Consider the following 15,037-nt stretch of genomic DNA (forward strand, 5'->3'; position numbering starts at 1 on the left):
GAAGCCAGAAGCCAACTAGAGGACATGTCACCTGGATAGCTGAAAAGTAGATAAAAGCAGATGGAGGCTCTAGAGATTTAGGTCTTCAGGGTATTCAAAGCAAAAAAGCTCAGCTCTGAGGGAAGGAAGCTGCTCTGACAGCCAATCAAGGGATCTGCATCTTCTTCAACTCCAGCAGACAGGACTGGAGACCTGGATGGGCAGAACCAACGACTGAACAGATTAAAGTTGGCTTCTGTGCTTCATGTGCCTCTAACAGCCTCACTAGATCGAACTATCCTCTAAAAGCCGACTCATTGGAACAGACCCTGTTGCTGGGAAAGATTGAAGGCAGGAGGAGAAGCGAACGACAGAAGATGAGATGGTTGGATGGCCTCACCGATTCGATGGACATGAGGTTGAGCAAACTCAGGGAGATAGTGAAGGATGGGGAAGCCTGGCGTGCTGCGCAAACTCACGTGCTTTGAGTTGGTGATGCAGTCCCATGGGGTCACAAAGAGGCGGACACGTCTTAGCGACTGAACAACAGCATGGGCAACACGGGGCAGAGGAAAATAGAGGCCTTGGAAGCAAATAGATCTGGGTTCTTAGGGACCCTCAAGAAACACTCACCCTCAGTGCTCTCATCTGCAAAATGAAAAGGACTGTAATACAGAAAGTCCCCTACGTCCGAACCTTTGAGGTGTGAACTTTCAGACATGCGAGCGTGCATTCCATCAGCACCTGGCATGAGTGCCACCACAGCTTGCCCTCTGTCTCCTGCTGCCGACGACCCTGCAGCTCTGCCCTCTCCCGCCTCCTCTTCCTCCTCCAGCCAGCTCACTCCGTCCCGCCTCCTGCTCACTCAGCGCCAGCCCAGGTGCGCCTGCAGCCCTACCGCACTACTGCACCTTTCAAGGCGCCACACTGCAAGATTAAAAATGCTCACTGTAACTACACTACCCTTCTTGTGGTTTTTTCTTTCTATTGGTTTCATTAGTATTCTTCTGCAACAACCTTTTTGATTTCAACTTTTGAACATGGATGATTTGGTTTTTTAAAGAATAAAGTCTCAAATTTTAAGACAGTTTATTTTTTGTGTTTGTTTTGATGTATTGTACGTGTGAAAAGTATTGTACACCTATTCCAGTGCAGTTTCATACAGCTGATCGTGTTACCCACCTACCTAGGGTAACTTTGTTGGACTTACGAACAAATTGGACTTAACAAACATGCTCTTGGAACAGAACTTGTTCCTATGTCAGGGACTTGCTGTACCTACAAATGGTTGAACATGCATCTTGCCTGAAGCACTCTTACAAGTGTTGGCTGTTTGGGGTACCTCAGTGACTTTGGTAAAGAGTGGGCGACAGACCATGGGATGGGATGGAGGGTGGGGCTGGGAGAATGACAGAGACATGAGAAGCATTGCCAGACCACCAGTTCACAGCAGCTAAGGATGAGAATCTGCCTGGCAGCTGGTATAACCTCATTCTATTGAGGTCCTAGACACAGGACCCCAAGATCCCCGGAGGACAGCCAACGGGTCCCTGGTAACCTCCACTCCTCTCTGCCTTTGCCAGGACTGTCCTCCAAAGGATTCATTTTCAAAACGCTTACTCAGTTTGGACTGGATGTGGTGGAATGGTTTAAGGTGAGTCCCTGGGAAAAGGAGCCATGGAAGTGGCCTAACAGGGAGAATAAACCCAAAGCCAATCAGGCATGTGTGATGCTTCCCCATTTCATCAGGGTAGGGATGCACAGAGTTCCCTGGTGGCTCAGCTGGTAAAGAATACACTTGCAATGTGGGAGACCTGGTTCAGTCCCTGGGTTGGGAGGATCCACTGGAGGAAGACACGGGAACCCACTCCAGTACTCTTGCCTGGAGAATCCCAATGGACAGATGAGTCTGGTGGGCTATAGTCCATGGGGTTGCAAAGAGTCAGACATGGCTGAATGACTAATCACAGCCCAGCACAATGATGTGCAAGATTTGTTATTGTCACTGAAGCTGCAGGAACACAATTTAAAATTAATGTTGGGGTTCTTGCTTCTAACAGAGTTATGGTCACAGCACATGTTTTTGGTTGGCATTTGAATGCACCATATTTGTGGGAAAGTGTCTTGGCTTTTGATATTTTCCAGATTTAATGAGCCCTTTAATGCTACTGACGTACATGATAATCAATCAAGAGGTAAGCATAGTGTGGATTCCATGAACACTTGGAACGTATGATGAAAAATAGCTATAGCCAACTGCAGTTGTTCAATCTCAGTTTTTACCAGCCTGTTAATGGGACTCAATATGCCTCTGTGCTTGTCAGGTTGGCATGGTTGAACCCAAGAGGGGGTATGTGCCCACACGCCCAGACACAGCCTCTTCTCTCCTTTTCTGTCCTTTCTGCCCTTCATCCTTGCTCCTGGGATTTTTGTTGAGTTATTCTGAGTGGGGCGGTGGACAGAGGGAGGGTAGACGGAGGGTGGCAGCAGATACAGGAAGCGGAGACTTGTTCTTGCTTTGGATGGGACCACGTCATGCCCTCATTCGGCTGGCAAGCTCTCACTCCAGCAAAAGCTGTGTGGGTCCTGCTGAGCCCACGAGAGCTGATGTAACTCATGGGCTGCCTTGGCTCAGCGCCACCGCCAAGCTTAGAAAGCGCTGCGATCTTCCTCCCTCGAGATGGCACGGCAGATTGAAGAGAGTTATCAGTCAGATGAGAGTAGCCAGCTGGCTCCTGACTCCCTAATCGTTGTCACAACTCAGTAGCTTGGAGCCCCTTCCATATGGCTGATGCCACAGAAAAATATCTCGTCATTCTCCAATCCCATCTGCAATACTGCTTATTCATTCAACTTATCCAAGTCATTCATATATTGAAATGTGGATGGGGATATGGTCCCTCTACTCTGACAGGAGATCTCCTAGAGCGGGGAGCCCCATCTCTGGCCCCTGAAGATGGTCACCCTGAGAAGCTGGGCTGAAGGTCACGTTGAGCTCTGACAGCTCTCTCCTTGCCCTTCCCCTGGATGCTTTTATGGATGGGTGTTCTCTCTGGCAAGCCTCCCTCAAAGCCTTTGGTTACCATGTTGGGTTTCTCTCCCCAACACTGAATTCTTAATGACAGGATGAAGTGCTATAGATGAAGAGAATGGCAATAAATTGGAACTCTTCCCTTTTAAATTTAAAAACTGAAATCTGTCTCTAAACAACAGAGTTGGAAGATATCAGAAGATACTTTGAAGGTCTGTTTGTTCCTCTACAGAAGAGGTAAAAATTATATGGGCTGAGGGGAAGAGAGGAGAGTCACCCAAGGAGATGTTCTTGTGCTGCCCCTACCTGGCTGTATCTTGTTTAGTTTTGGGGGTGTGTGTGTGTGTGGATAACTTTTATTTCTTTTAAATGATGAAAGTATGATAACACATTGACAGGAGATGTGGACAATGCAGAACAAGGTTACATATGTTGCATTATATAGTACAATTAATTTTTTAAGTAGATAAATTGGGTTTTTTCATTGGAGATTTAACATCAAACCCTCAAAAATTAATAGAATGAATATACAGATAAGTAGAAGGATATTCTGTGCTGTTCTTAGTCGCTCAGTCATGTCTGACTCTTTGTGACCCTGTGGAACCTGCCAGGCTCCTCTATCCATGGGAATTCTCCAGGCAAGTATACTGGAATGGGTAGCCCTCCTCCAGGTGATCTTCCCAACCCAGGGATAGAATCCAGGTCTCCCACATTGCAGGCAGATTCTTTACCAACTGATCCAACAGGGAAGCCCAAGAACACTGGAGTGGGTAGCCTATTCCATCTCCAGGGGATCTTTCCGACCCAGAAATCAAACCGGGGTCTCCTGCAATACAGGTAGATTCTTTACCAGCTGAGCCATCAGGGGAGCCCATAGAAGTATACAGTAGACCTGAAAAGCACTGTGAATCAATTCAATATAATTAAGATCTATATAATTTTCACACAACAGTAGGATACAAATTCTATTCAAGTTCCCATAGACTGTAAACTACGACACACTGGAACATATCCAGTATTTTATGTACAAGGACATAAAACAGTGCAAAACTTTCATGGTCTAAAGGTATTGAAATCATGCAGAGTCTGTTCCCTTACCACTGTGCAATTATGGTCTGGCTACATCTTTTTTAATATTGATTTTTATTTATTTGTCTGCACTGGGTCTTAGTTGGCACGTGGATCTTCGATCTTCATTGCAGAGTGTGGCATCTCTTAATTGCAGCATGCCGGATCTAATTCCCCGATCAGGGATCGAACCCAGTCCACCTGTAGCAGGAGTGCAGAGTCTTAGCCACTGGACCACCCGGGGAGTCCCTGGCTACATCTTGCTCAGGGAAAGAGATGGGAGAGAGGTGAGGAGGGCAGAATTGGAAGCTCAGAAGTTCAGAGGGCAGATAATTATGCTAATATCCAGGGTGGGGAGAATAAGACTCTGGGTTCCTGTTTGCTGCACCAGAGATCAAAGCAGAATAATGCCTCCCAATGATGTCAACCTCCTACTTCCCAGAACCTGTAAATATGCTGAGTTACACTGTGAAGTGGAATTCAGGTTGAAGGTAGAATTAAGACTTCTAATCAATTAAGTTTAAAACAGGGGAATTATCTTGGATTATCCAGGTGTGCTTTATATAATCGTTGGATGTCATTAAGCCCAAAACCTTTGAGCAAGAAAGAGATTACTCCCAATTATAATGATCTTACTTTCATGTAAGAGAAAGACTGAGTCGGTGTAGAATTTAAGACTGAGAAAAACAAGAGAGCAAAAAACAGGAAAGGAGGAAAAGGTTGACAAAGGTACACAGGCTCAAAGTACAGGACATAGGTGAAGAACAGGAAAAGATTGGTTGAGGGGGAGTGGAAAATAATGCAAGAAGATAGGCTACAGTAAAATAGTTTTGAGAAATTGGACAAGTGGCACAAGACAAGGATCCCTAAGAGAAATGAAATAATGAGGTGACCCTATGATAGCCCCAGCTTACTGTCTTGAGAAATATTTCAGGTATCAGTGCTGAAAACTGGAAACTGACTGTCTCTCTGAGTTAAGAAGACTCGAGTTTGGAGTTTAAAGAGTGGCCAGAATCTAAAGTGGCTAAAATCCCAGGACAGAGAGAGGAAAGCTGAAAGAAAAAGAGCTCCAGAATCCACAGAGGGCTCTTAATGATTCCTCAGCTGTTGTGATAAGTAACCTGCATCTAAGGAAACTACTGTCAGGTAGGGAAAAGCCACTGAAAATGGTCACGCAGAACCGTCCCAGAGCTCGCATAGAGCTCAAAATAGAGGATGTTTCTACCAGCAAGAGTGGAGGGCATTGAGTAGAATTCTCAGAAGAGTATTGCTCAGTTCAGTTCAGTTCAGTCAGTTCAGTCGCTCAGTCGTGTCCGACTCTCCGCGACCCCATGAATCACAGCACGCCAGGCCTCCCTGTCCATCACCAACTCCCGGAGTTCACTCAAACTCATGTCCACAGAGTCGGTGATGCCATCCAGCCATCTCATTCTCGGTCGTCCCCTTCTCTTCCCGCCCCCAACCTTTCCCAGCATCAGAGTCTTTTCCAGTGAGTCAACTCGTCGCATGAGGTGGCCAAAGTATTGCAGTTTCATCTTTAGCATCAGTCCTTCCAATGAACACCCAGGATTGATCTCCTTTAGAATGGACTGGTTGGATCTCCTTGCAGTACAAGGGACTCTCAAGAGTCTTCTCCAACACCACAGTTCAAAAGCATCAATTCTTCAGTGATCAGCTTTCTTCACAGTCCAACTTTCACATCCATACATGACCACGGGAAAAACCATAGCCTTGACTAGACGGACCTTGGTTGGCAAAGTAATGTCTCTGCTTTTTAATATACTATCAAGGTTGGTCATAACTTTCCTTCCAAGGAGTAAACGTCTTTTAATTTCATGGCTGCAATCAGCATCTGCAGTGATTTTGGAGCCCAAAAAAGTAAAGTCTGACACTGTTTCCACTGTTTTTCCATCTATTTCCCATGAAGTGATGGGCCCAGATGCCATGATCTTTGTTTTCTGAATGTTGAGCTTCAAGCCAACCTTTTCACTCTCCTCTTTCATTTTCATCAAGAGGTTTTTAGTTCCTCTTCACTTTCTGCCATAACAGTAGTGTCATCTGCATATCTGAGGTTATTGATATTTCTCCCAGCAATCTTGATTCCAGCTTGTGCTTCTTCCAGCCCAGCGTTCCTCATGATATACTCTATATATAAGTTAAATAAGCAAGGTGACAATATATAGCCTTGACGTACTCCTTTTCCTATTTGAAACCAGTCTGTTGTTCCATGTACAGTTCTGACTATTGCTTCCTGACCTGCATACTGGTTTCTCAAGAGGCAGGTCAGGTGGTCTGGTATTCCCATCTCTTTCAGAATTTTCCACAGTTTATTGTGATCCACACAGTCAAAGGCTTTGGCATAGTCAATAAAGCAGAAATAGATGTTTTTCTGGAACTCTTGCTTTCTCCATGATACAGCGGATGTTGGCAATTTGATCTCTGGTGCCTCTGCCTTTTCTAAAACCTGCTTGAACATCTGGGAGTTCAGAATGCACTGGTCATAGCAAACACCCTCTTCCAACAACACAAGAGAAGACTCTACACATGGACATCACCAGATGGTCAACACCGAAATCAGATTGATTATATTCTTTGCAGCCAAAGATGGAGAAGCTGTATACAGTTAGCAAAAACAAGACCAGGGGCTGACTGTGGCTCAGATCATGAACTCCTTATTGCCAAATTCAGACTTAAATTGAAGAAAGTAGGGAAAACCACTAGACCATTCAGATATGACCTAAATCAAATCCCTTATGATTATACAGTGGAAGTGAGGAATAGATTTAAGGGACTAGATCTGATTGATAGAGTGCCTGATGAACTCTGGACGGAGGTTCGTGACATTGTACAGGAGACAGGGACCAAGACCATCCCCATGGAAAAGAAATGCAAAAAAGCAAAATGGCTGTCTGGGGAGGCCTTACAAATAGCTGTGAAAAGAAGAGAAGCGAAAAGCAAAGGAGAAAAGGAAAGATATAAGCATCTGAATGCAGAGTTCCAAAGAATAGCAAGGAGGGATAAGAAAGCCTTCCTCAGTGATCAATGCAAAGAAATAGAGGAAAACAAAAGAATAGGCAAAACAAGAGATCTCTTCAAGAAACTTAGAGATTCCAAGGGAACATTTCATGCAAAGATGGGCTCGATAAAGGACAGAAATGGTATGGACCTAACAGAAGCAGAAGATATTAAGAAGAGGTGGCAAGAATACACAGAAGAACTGTACAAAAAAGATCTTTACGACCAAGATAATCACGATAACGTGATCACTGACTTAGAGCCAGACATCTAGGAATGTGAAGTCAAGTGGGCCTTAGAAAGCATCACTACGAACAAAGCTAGTGGAGGTGATGGAATTCCAATTGAGCTATTTCAAATCCTGAAAGATGATGCTGTGAAAGTGCTGCACTCAATATGCCAGCAAATTTGGAAAACTCAGCAGTGGCCACAGGACTGGAAAAGGTCAGTCTTCATTCCAATCCCAAAGAAAGGGAATGCCAAAGAATGCTCAAACTACTGCACAATTGCACTCATCTCACACGCTAGCAAAGTCATGCTCAAAATTCTCCAAGCCAGGCTTCAGCAATATTGCTCAGTAGTGGATGCAAAGTAGGTTTCGACTAAAGTCTTTTCTAAAGCTATGACAAGCCTAGACAGTGTATTAAAAAGCAGAGACATCACTTTGCTGACAAAGGTCTGTATAACCAAAGCTACAATTTTTCCAGTAGTCATATACTGATATCAGAGTTGGACCATAAAGAAGGCTGAGCACTGAAGAACAGACACTTTTGAATGGTGGTGAGGATACTCTTAAGAGTCCCTTGGACTACAAGGAGATCAAACCAGTCAATTCTCAAGGAAATCAACACTGAATATTTACTAGAAGTACTGATGCTGATGCTCCAATATTTTGTCCACCTGAGATGAAGAACTGACTTATTGGAAAAGACTCTGATACTAGGAAGGATTGAGGGCTGGAGGAGAAAGGGGCAACAGAGGATGAGACGGTTGGATGGCATCACTGACTCGATGGACACGAGTCAGAGCACACTCTGTGAGATCGTGAAGGACAGGGAAGCCTGGCGTGCTGGGTTACAAAGAGTCGCACACGACTCAGAGCCTGAACAACAAACAAGGCTGTTCTAGACACAACTTACAAAACTTCAAAGCTAGGCTTGGAAATATCAAACTGTTTCCATAGAATTTAATTGTGTCATAAAACAAAGTTCACAATTTTTAAAAGAAATGCAAATATACCAGCATCTAGCAACATAAAATTCAAATATCTGACATCCAATATTTAAAAAAAAAATCAGACCCTCTTCAGAAGATCCACATTTAGTGTTTAGCAAAGTACTCTCAGAGCATGAATATAAGGAAACTATATGAAACTGGGAAAATAACTCCCCCCAAAGATTAAGGAAACCAGGACCTGAATTTAACTCAGGGCCAGGAATATTGCATATACGAACCAAAGTGTTAGTTGCTCAGTCATGTCTCACTTTTAGCGACCCCATGGGCTGTAGCTTGCCAGGCTCCTCTGTCCATGGGATTTCCCAAGCAGGAATACTGGAGTGGGTTGCCATTCCCTTCTTCAGGGGATCTTCCCGACCCAGGGATCGAACCTGTATCTCCCACATTGCAAGTGGATTCTTTACTGCCTGAGCCACCAGGGAAGCCTGACTATACTAATCAGCCAGACTAAAAAAAAAAAATTTAGATTCATGGGGCATTGGGTAGAGAACTCAGAAGTGTTTTGACTTAGAAATGGAAAATATCCTAGGCTATATGCTGCTCTGGTCCCACCTAACAAATATTTAAAGCCAGACAATTAAAAAAAAAATCACATTGTTTCCAAGTGACTTCACTGTGTTCTAAAACAGAGCCCCAAAATATGTATAGGAATATAAAAATTCCAACACAAAGGTAAAATTCAATGTGTGGCATGCAATAAAAAAACTACCAGGCATGCAAAGCAGAAAAATATAATTCATAATGAGAAAAATGAATTAATCAAAACTAACCCAGAAGTGACACAGATACCAGAATTAGAAGACAAAGATGTAAAAATGGCTATTGTAACTGTGTCCCATATGTTCAAGATGCAAGAGGAAAGACTGAACATGCTAAGTAGAGACATCGAAGATATTTTTTAAAGCATCAAATCAAGTTTTCTGGAGAGGAAAACTACAATGTCTGAGATGGAAACAAGTGCACTATGTGAGATTAATAGCAGATTAGACAATGCAGAAGAAAATACAAAACTTTAAGGTAAAGCGTTAAAAACAAGCTAAAATGAAAGAGTTTTTGAAAAGTAAATAGGCCATCCAGAGTGGTAGGACGACTTCAAGTAGCCTAATACACTTGAAATTGGAGTCCTAGAAAAAGAGGAAAGGGATGAGAAGAAAGAAAAAAATTTGAAGAAATCATGACTAAAAAATTTCCAAACTGGATGAAACTATAAATCTGAGAAGTCTGATGAAACCAAGGACAAGAAACACACATATGCAGCAAAGAATACCATTATCAAATTGCTCAAAACTGTTGTTAGAGAGAAGATCTTAAAGGCAGCCAGAGAATAAAGACACGTTTTATACAGTGGAACAAAGTAAAGAAGACAAAAGAATTCTTGTCCTATTTCTTAAAATAGTACAAGTGAGAAGACAGCAGAGTTACATCTTTAGGGTGCGGAAGGAAAAATATGGTCAATCTATCATTCTCTACGAAGTGAAAAGCTTCATAAAACCCTTCTTAAACACATCTGTTCTTTTGCCAAATTTCCATTCTGGATACCAGGGGCCTGTTACCTCCTCTTTCTTTCCATGGCCTCTCCCATCCTGAATTGTTTCATTCTGAACTTCTCCAAACAAAGAGCTCTTGAAGGGAATAGCCAGTAAAACAAAAGTGTGATGGATCAGTCTCACTTAGAAATTAATTTCATGACCAACTTTTTTTTAATATAAGCTTGATCTTTTCTGATGTTACCTTCTCATCTAGCCTCCTTCAGGGGATGTGAGTCATCAAAGTGTTTAGTAGGCAAAATAAATGTCTATGAAGGGAGAATTCTGTTACTTGGATAATAATATTTTCTTCTTCTTGTTCCCTACAATAATTTATAAAATCACAAGGATTGATTCAGGAGAGAGGGAAATAATAAGTGTAATTTAGTGCTCTGAACTTGAAGTTACAGAGGTCTGATTCGAGGGGGAAAGCACAAAGAAAGAGTGGATTTTTAATGACACATTCCTGGGTCAGGAAGATCCCCTGGAGAAGGGATAGGCTACCCACTCCAGTATTCTGGCCTGGAAAGTTCCATGGACCATATAGTCCATGGGGTCACAAAGAGTTGGACATGACTGAATCACACTTTTAGGACTGGGGATAGTGATTTGAGAGTCATTTACATGGAGACAACAGTTAAAACTTTGGGAATGGGTGAGATTTCCAAAGTAACAGGTGAAGGTAAAGCCCAAAGTTATAAAAACAGAAATAGCTAAAAATCCATGCTTTTTTGGCCAAGAAAAGAAAAAAAAATGCTTGAGAAAGAAAGAAGGTAATCTTAGAGGTAAGAAAGAATGGGAGGGTGTCACGGGAGCTATGCTGCTGCTGCTGCTAAGTCACCTCAGTCGTGTCCTCAGAAGCCCACCAGGATCCCCCATCACTGGGATTCTCCAGGCAAGAACACTGGAGTGGGTTGCCATTTCCTTCTCCAATGTGTGAAAGTGAAAAGTGAAAGCGAAGTCGCTCAGTCGTGTCCGACCCTTAGCGACCCCACGGACTGCAGCCTACCAGGCTCCTCCATCCATGGGATTTTCTAGGCAAGAGTACTGGAGTGGCTTGCCATTGCCTTCTCCGATGGGAGCTATGAGAAGATGCTAACTAAAAAGAGATGGCATTGGTACTTGCTGCTGCTGCTAAGTCGCTTCAGGCGTGTCTGACTCTGTGCGACCCCATAGACGGCAGCCCACCAGGCTTCCCTGTCCATGGGATTTTCCAGGCAAGAGTACTGGAGTGGGGTGCCATAGCCTTCTCTGGGCATTGTACTTAAAAGAGCATAAAACCATCAACTAAATCAGGACTGAGTGAGCTCACTGGTATCATTGACTAGAGGAACAGGTGTGGAGTGTTCATCCGTCAAGCAAAGGGGTGGAGAGAACAGGACAGGAGTTAAAAGGAATGGTACAGTCTTTATCCCAAGATAATTGCATCTGATTAGGTTTGAAAACCAAGAGGATTAAATCTGTGAAGACAGGAAAATTGAAGATGCTAAATAAAGAAGTTAATTGAGAAACAAGGAAAACCTGAGGAAATTAATCCTTGGGTACTGAGGGGCGATTTCTTTCTCTGAACTGGGAGAAAAAGAATAAAAAATGTATAAAGGATAGATTTGCAGTGGAAAAGCCCAGGAAAATACTGAAAGATGCTTAATCTAACTAAAGGTCAGTGAAATGTGAATTTTAAAAAACCACCATTTCACCCATCAGACTAGCAAAATTAAAAGAATCAATAATATCTGACACTGGTGAGCATGTGGGCAAATAGACTCTCCCTCACAGCTGGAATATAAACTCAAACGTCTTTGTGGAGGGCCATTTGGCAACGTTTATTAAAAACGCGCAGAAAATTTTACTCAACAATTCCCTTCAAAGAAACAATTCCGAAAGAATACATGTGTAAGGTCGGACCTCAGTGGCCATTTTGGCCTCTTCCCTTCCCCCCTTCTCTTCTTCCCACTGGCAGAAAAAGGCTGACTATTGTGCTCTGTTCCCTCATTCCCTCCCCCATTGCTAGAGTGTCCTTGAGGTACCAGTTCCTGGTAGAGATCAACCCTCTCCTAACCTCCCCCTCCTAACCTTCTGTCCAAAAACAGCAAGAACTATTCCGCTGCGTCAGCACAACCTTGAGCAGATCGGGCAACCAACCCGGTCTTGCCCCCCGGCTAACTGACCTATGAGAGACCAACACTCGAAATCTTGCCTAAAGTTATATAAGTTGCCTCTTGCCTTTGTTCGGCGCGGACTTCCTGACCTCCCTCTGTTAGGTCTTGGGGTTCCTCCCAGGGGTGCGCAGCCATTAAAGCCTGTTACATTATTTATTTGGCGTTTGGGTTTTTTTGTTTAACATCATTGGGCCGTTTCAACCTTACAACATGTACATGGAGGCAGAAAATTTTGCCAGGATTTGTGGGATAGCATTGGTTATAAATGGCAAAATGTAGGAAATATGTAAATACCCATCAGTATAGTAATGGGCAAATAAAAACCCATAACATACGATGCTACACATCAGTATTGTTGAATAAAATAGAGCAATATGTGGTATCATGGAAATATTCCCAAGATATGATGTTAGGTAAAAAAAAGCAAGCTGCCAAACAATATGTATAAAGCAATATGATTTATATCAAAACACATTCACAATCCCATATGCAAACAAATTTATTTGTATACACACACACATACATCTACATATTGATTCATCCAACCAGTAGTAAGTGGGTGCCTCTAGACATTTGCACGTGGTTTATTGTGATAAGGGATTCAAACGTATGGTGGGGAAACGGGTTGGAAAAATGCACACTGGATTGATAATAATGATCATCTGTGAGAAATAAAGCAGGAGGGGGAAGTGTCAAGAGAGTTTTTGTTTGTTCAGGAGTGTTGTATTTTTGAGGCAGATATATGTATTGAATACCAACAGCTGAGCCCAACTCAGTTTAAGTGAATTACAGTCATTAGGTTCAATCCCCATCTTTTTTTTTTTTTTTACTTCAGTCCTTACTAATAGCCTATTGAGTACAGCATCAAAAAAAAGGTGCCTGAGTACTTCAGACTGACAGAAAGTCAGGATGCCCAGTGGGGGACAAACATGTGAAAGACAGAGGAAGAACAGCATGAGGGAGTGATCCAGGAGAGGGAGATGTTGACTAAAAGAATACACACAACCTTAGAGTGAGAGGCTTCACTGGGTGGAAATGTTAGGACTCCAGCCCAGGAGACGGTATCTCAGGTGACCCCGAGAGGGCTGATCTGCGGAGGCGGGGGAGGAGTAAGGCTCTATACAAGTTTGCAGCAAGGGGCAGGTTCTCTGAATATTAAAAGATTACTCTTAATTAAGAAAAGTCAAATCTCTCACTTGAAGAGATTTAGCCATCTTCTATGTACGGGAAGGGGGCTTCCCAGGTGACCCTGCTGCTGCTGCTAAGTCGCTTCAGTTGTGTCCGACTCTATGCGATCCCACAGACAGCAGCCCAGCAGGCTCCGCCGTCCCTGGGATGGATTCTCAAGGCAAGAACACTGGAATGGGTTGCCATTTCCTTCTCCCTAGTGGTTAAAAAACAAAAAACAAAAAATCTGCCTGCCAATGCAGGAGACATAAAAGATCCTGGTTTGATCCCTGGGTTGGGAAGATACTCTGAGGAGGGCATAGCCATCCAATCCTGCCTTCTTGCCTGGAGAATCCCCATGGACAGAAGAGCCTGATGGGCTACGGTCCATAGGGTCATGTAGAGTTTTACACAACTGAAGCAACCTAGCACGCACTTCACATGTTTGGGAAGATGCAAGCATCTAGGCTTGCTGAAATCATTTGTTTCATCTAGCTATCTGGGGCCAATCCTCCTTTCTTTATTATTCACTTCCTAATTCACTGGGCTTCGCCTTCATTCATATGGCTCAGCGGTAAAGAATCTGCCTACAATGCAAAAGCCACAGGAGACACACGTTCAATCCCCGAGTCAGGAAGATCCCTTGGAGAAGGGAATGGCAACCCACTCCAGTACTGTTGCCTGGAGAATTCCATGGACAGAGGGGCCTGGTGGGCTGCAGTCCAAGGAGCCGCCAAGAGTCAGACACAGACTGAGCGACTTTCACTCACTCACTCAATTCGTCGTTTACTGTAAGAGATGACTAATGTGGCTGATCCCCACACCCCACCCCCAACTCCTCAGCCCTTACTGGCCAGGAAGTAGCTAATAGCTTCCAAATAGCTGGCTTTGTTTCACCTGGGCTCATAAATTTGCATTTGAAAAAGGCTTGTTTCCTGGTAGAGAGTAGAACCAAAACTATTTCATTTCACTGGGAGAAATACATGGAATATTGGAAATGCTGATAGAAAAGATGCTGTGAGAGAACTCTCTGGTAAGATGAAGGCATTCAGTGTTTGGCCCAAGTGGTGTAAGATCTAAGATCTTGAGAGATGATTCAGTAGGCAGATCGAGCTCATTAATGAATGCCAGAGGGGAGAGTAGAGAAAAGAACACAGATCGGTCACTCAGTCATCTCTGTTTGTGAAAATGGGTCAACCGAGGATGCTAAGCTATAGACTTCAGGAGCGCTGTGGACACAAATGGCAAAAACTTCCAATACTGAGGAGCAGAGGAACGGTACCAGAAATGGCCCAAAGTATGGTCAGTCCCACCACCACCTCTTATGATGCTGGCCTGGGGGAGCTCTGAATGGAAGAGAAAAGTTGGAGGAACAGTATTGAAAGAGGAGGACTCCGTAGGACAAGGATGTAAATCTAGAAATAAGCTGAGGGAAAAAAGCAATATGAGCAACAGGGCAGACGCCACCTGTGTAATGTGAACACCACGGGGTTGAGGCTGGGTGCTCCCAGTAGGTTGGCTAAGAAGCAAGTCAAGCAGCCAAGGAGAAAGGGTGGTGTCCTGAGCTCCGGGTGTGGTTAACTGGGAGAGTGGAGACTCCTGAGCAGGTGGCAAGAAGGAGACCATTCAAGGGAAAATCAGAATGAGAACTGGGGTGTCTAGTTGCCGTCACTCCCAGGGCAAGGTGCTTCAACGCAGGGAAGTCAAGTTCAAGAGGGGAGAGGCCAATGGCTACACTCACACACACACACACTTTTGCACAGACACTGTAAGATTCCAAATGCAAGACCTGCAATGAGTCACATCAATAGCAACAATTAGTTGACCTGTCAGGTATGTTTATTCTTGACATTACT

General features: G+C 43.7%; 1 long non-coding RNA gene across 1 annotated transcript in view; it reads right to left on the minus strand.

The window, feature by feature from the left end:
- Positions 1-4,164: 4,164 nt before the first annotated feature.
- Positions 4,165-15,037, minus strand: part of LOC129552134 (uncharacterized) — a 42,976-nt gene continuing 32,103 nt past the window's right edge. Inside the window, exon 3 of the long non-coding RNA XR_008685184.1 lies at positions 4,165-4,279. This is a non-coding gene — a long non-coding RNA (uncharacterized LOC129552134). The remainder of the gene's footprint in view (positions 4,280-15,037) is intronic.

Source organism: Moschus berezovskii, chromosome 3, assembly GCF_049115385.1.
Source record: "Moschus berezovskii isolate FMDL1 chromosome 3, NW_MosBer_1.0, whole genome shotgun sequence".
NCBI classification, from domain to species: domain Eukaryota; kingdom Metazoa; phylum Chordata; class Mammalia; order Artiodactyla; family Moschidae; genus Moschus; species Moschus berezovskii.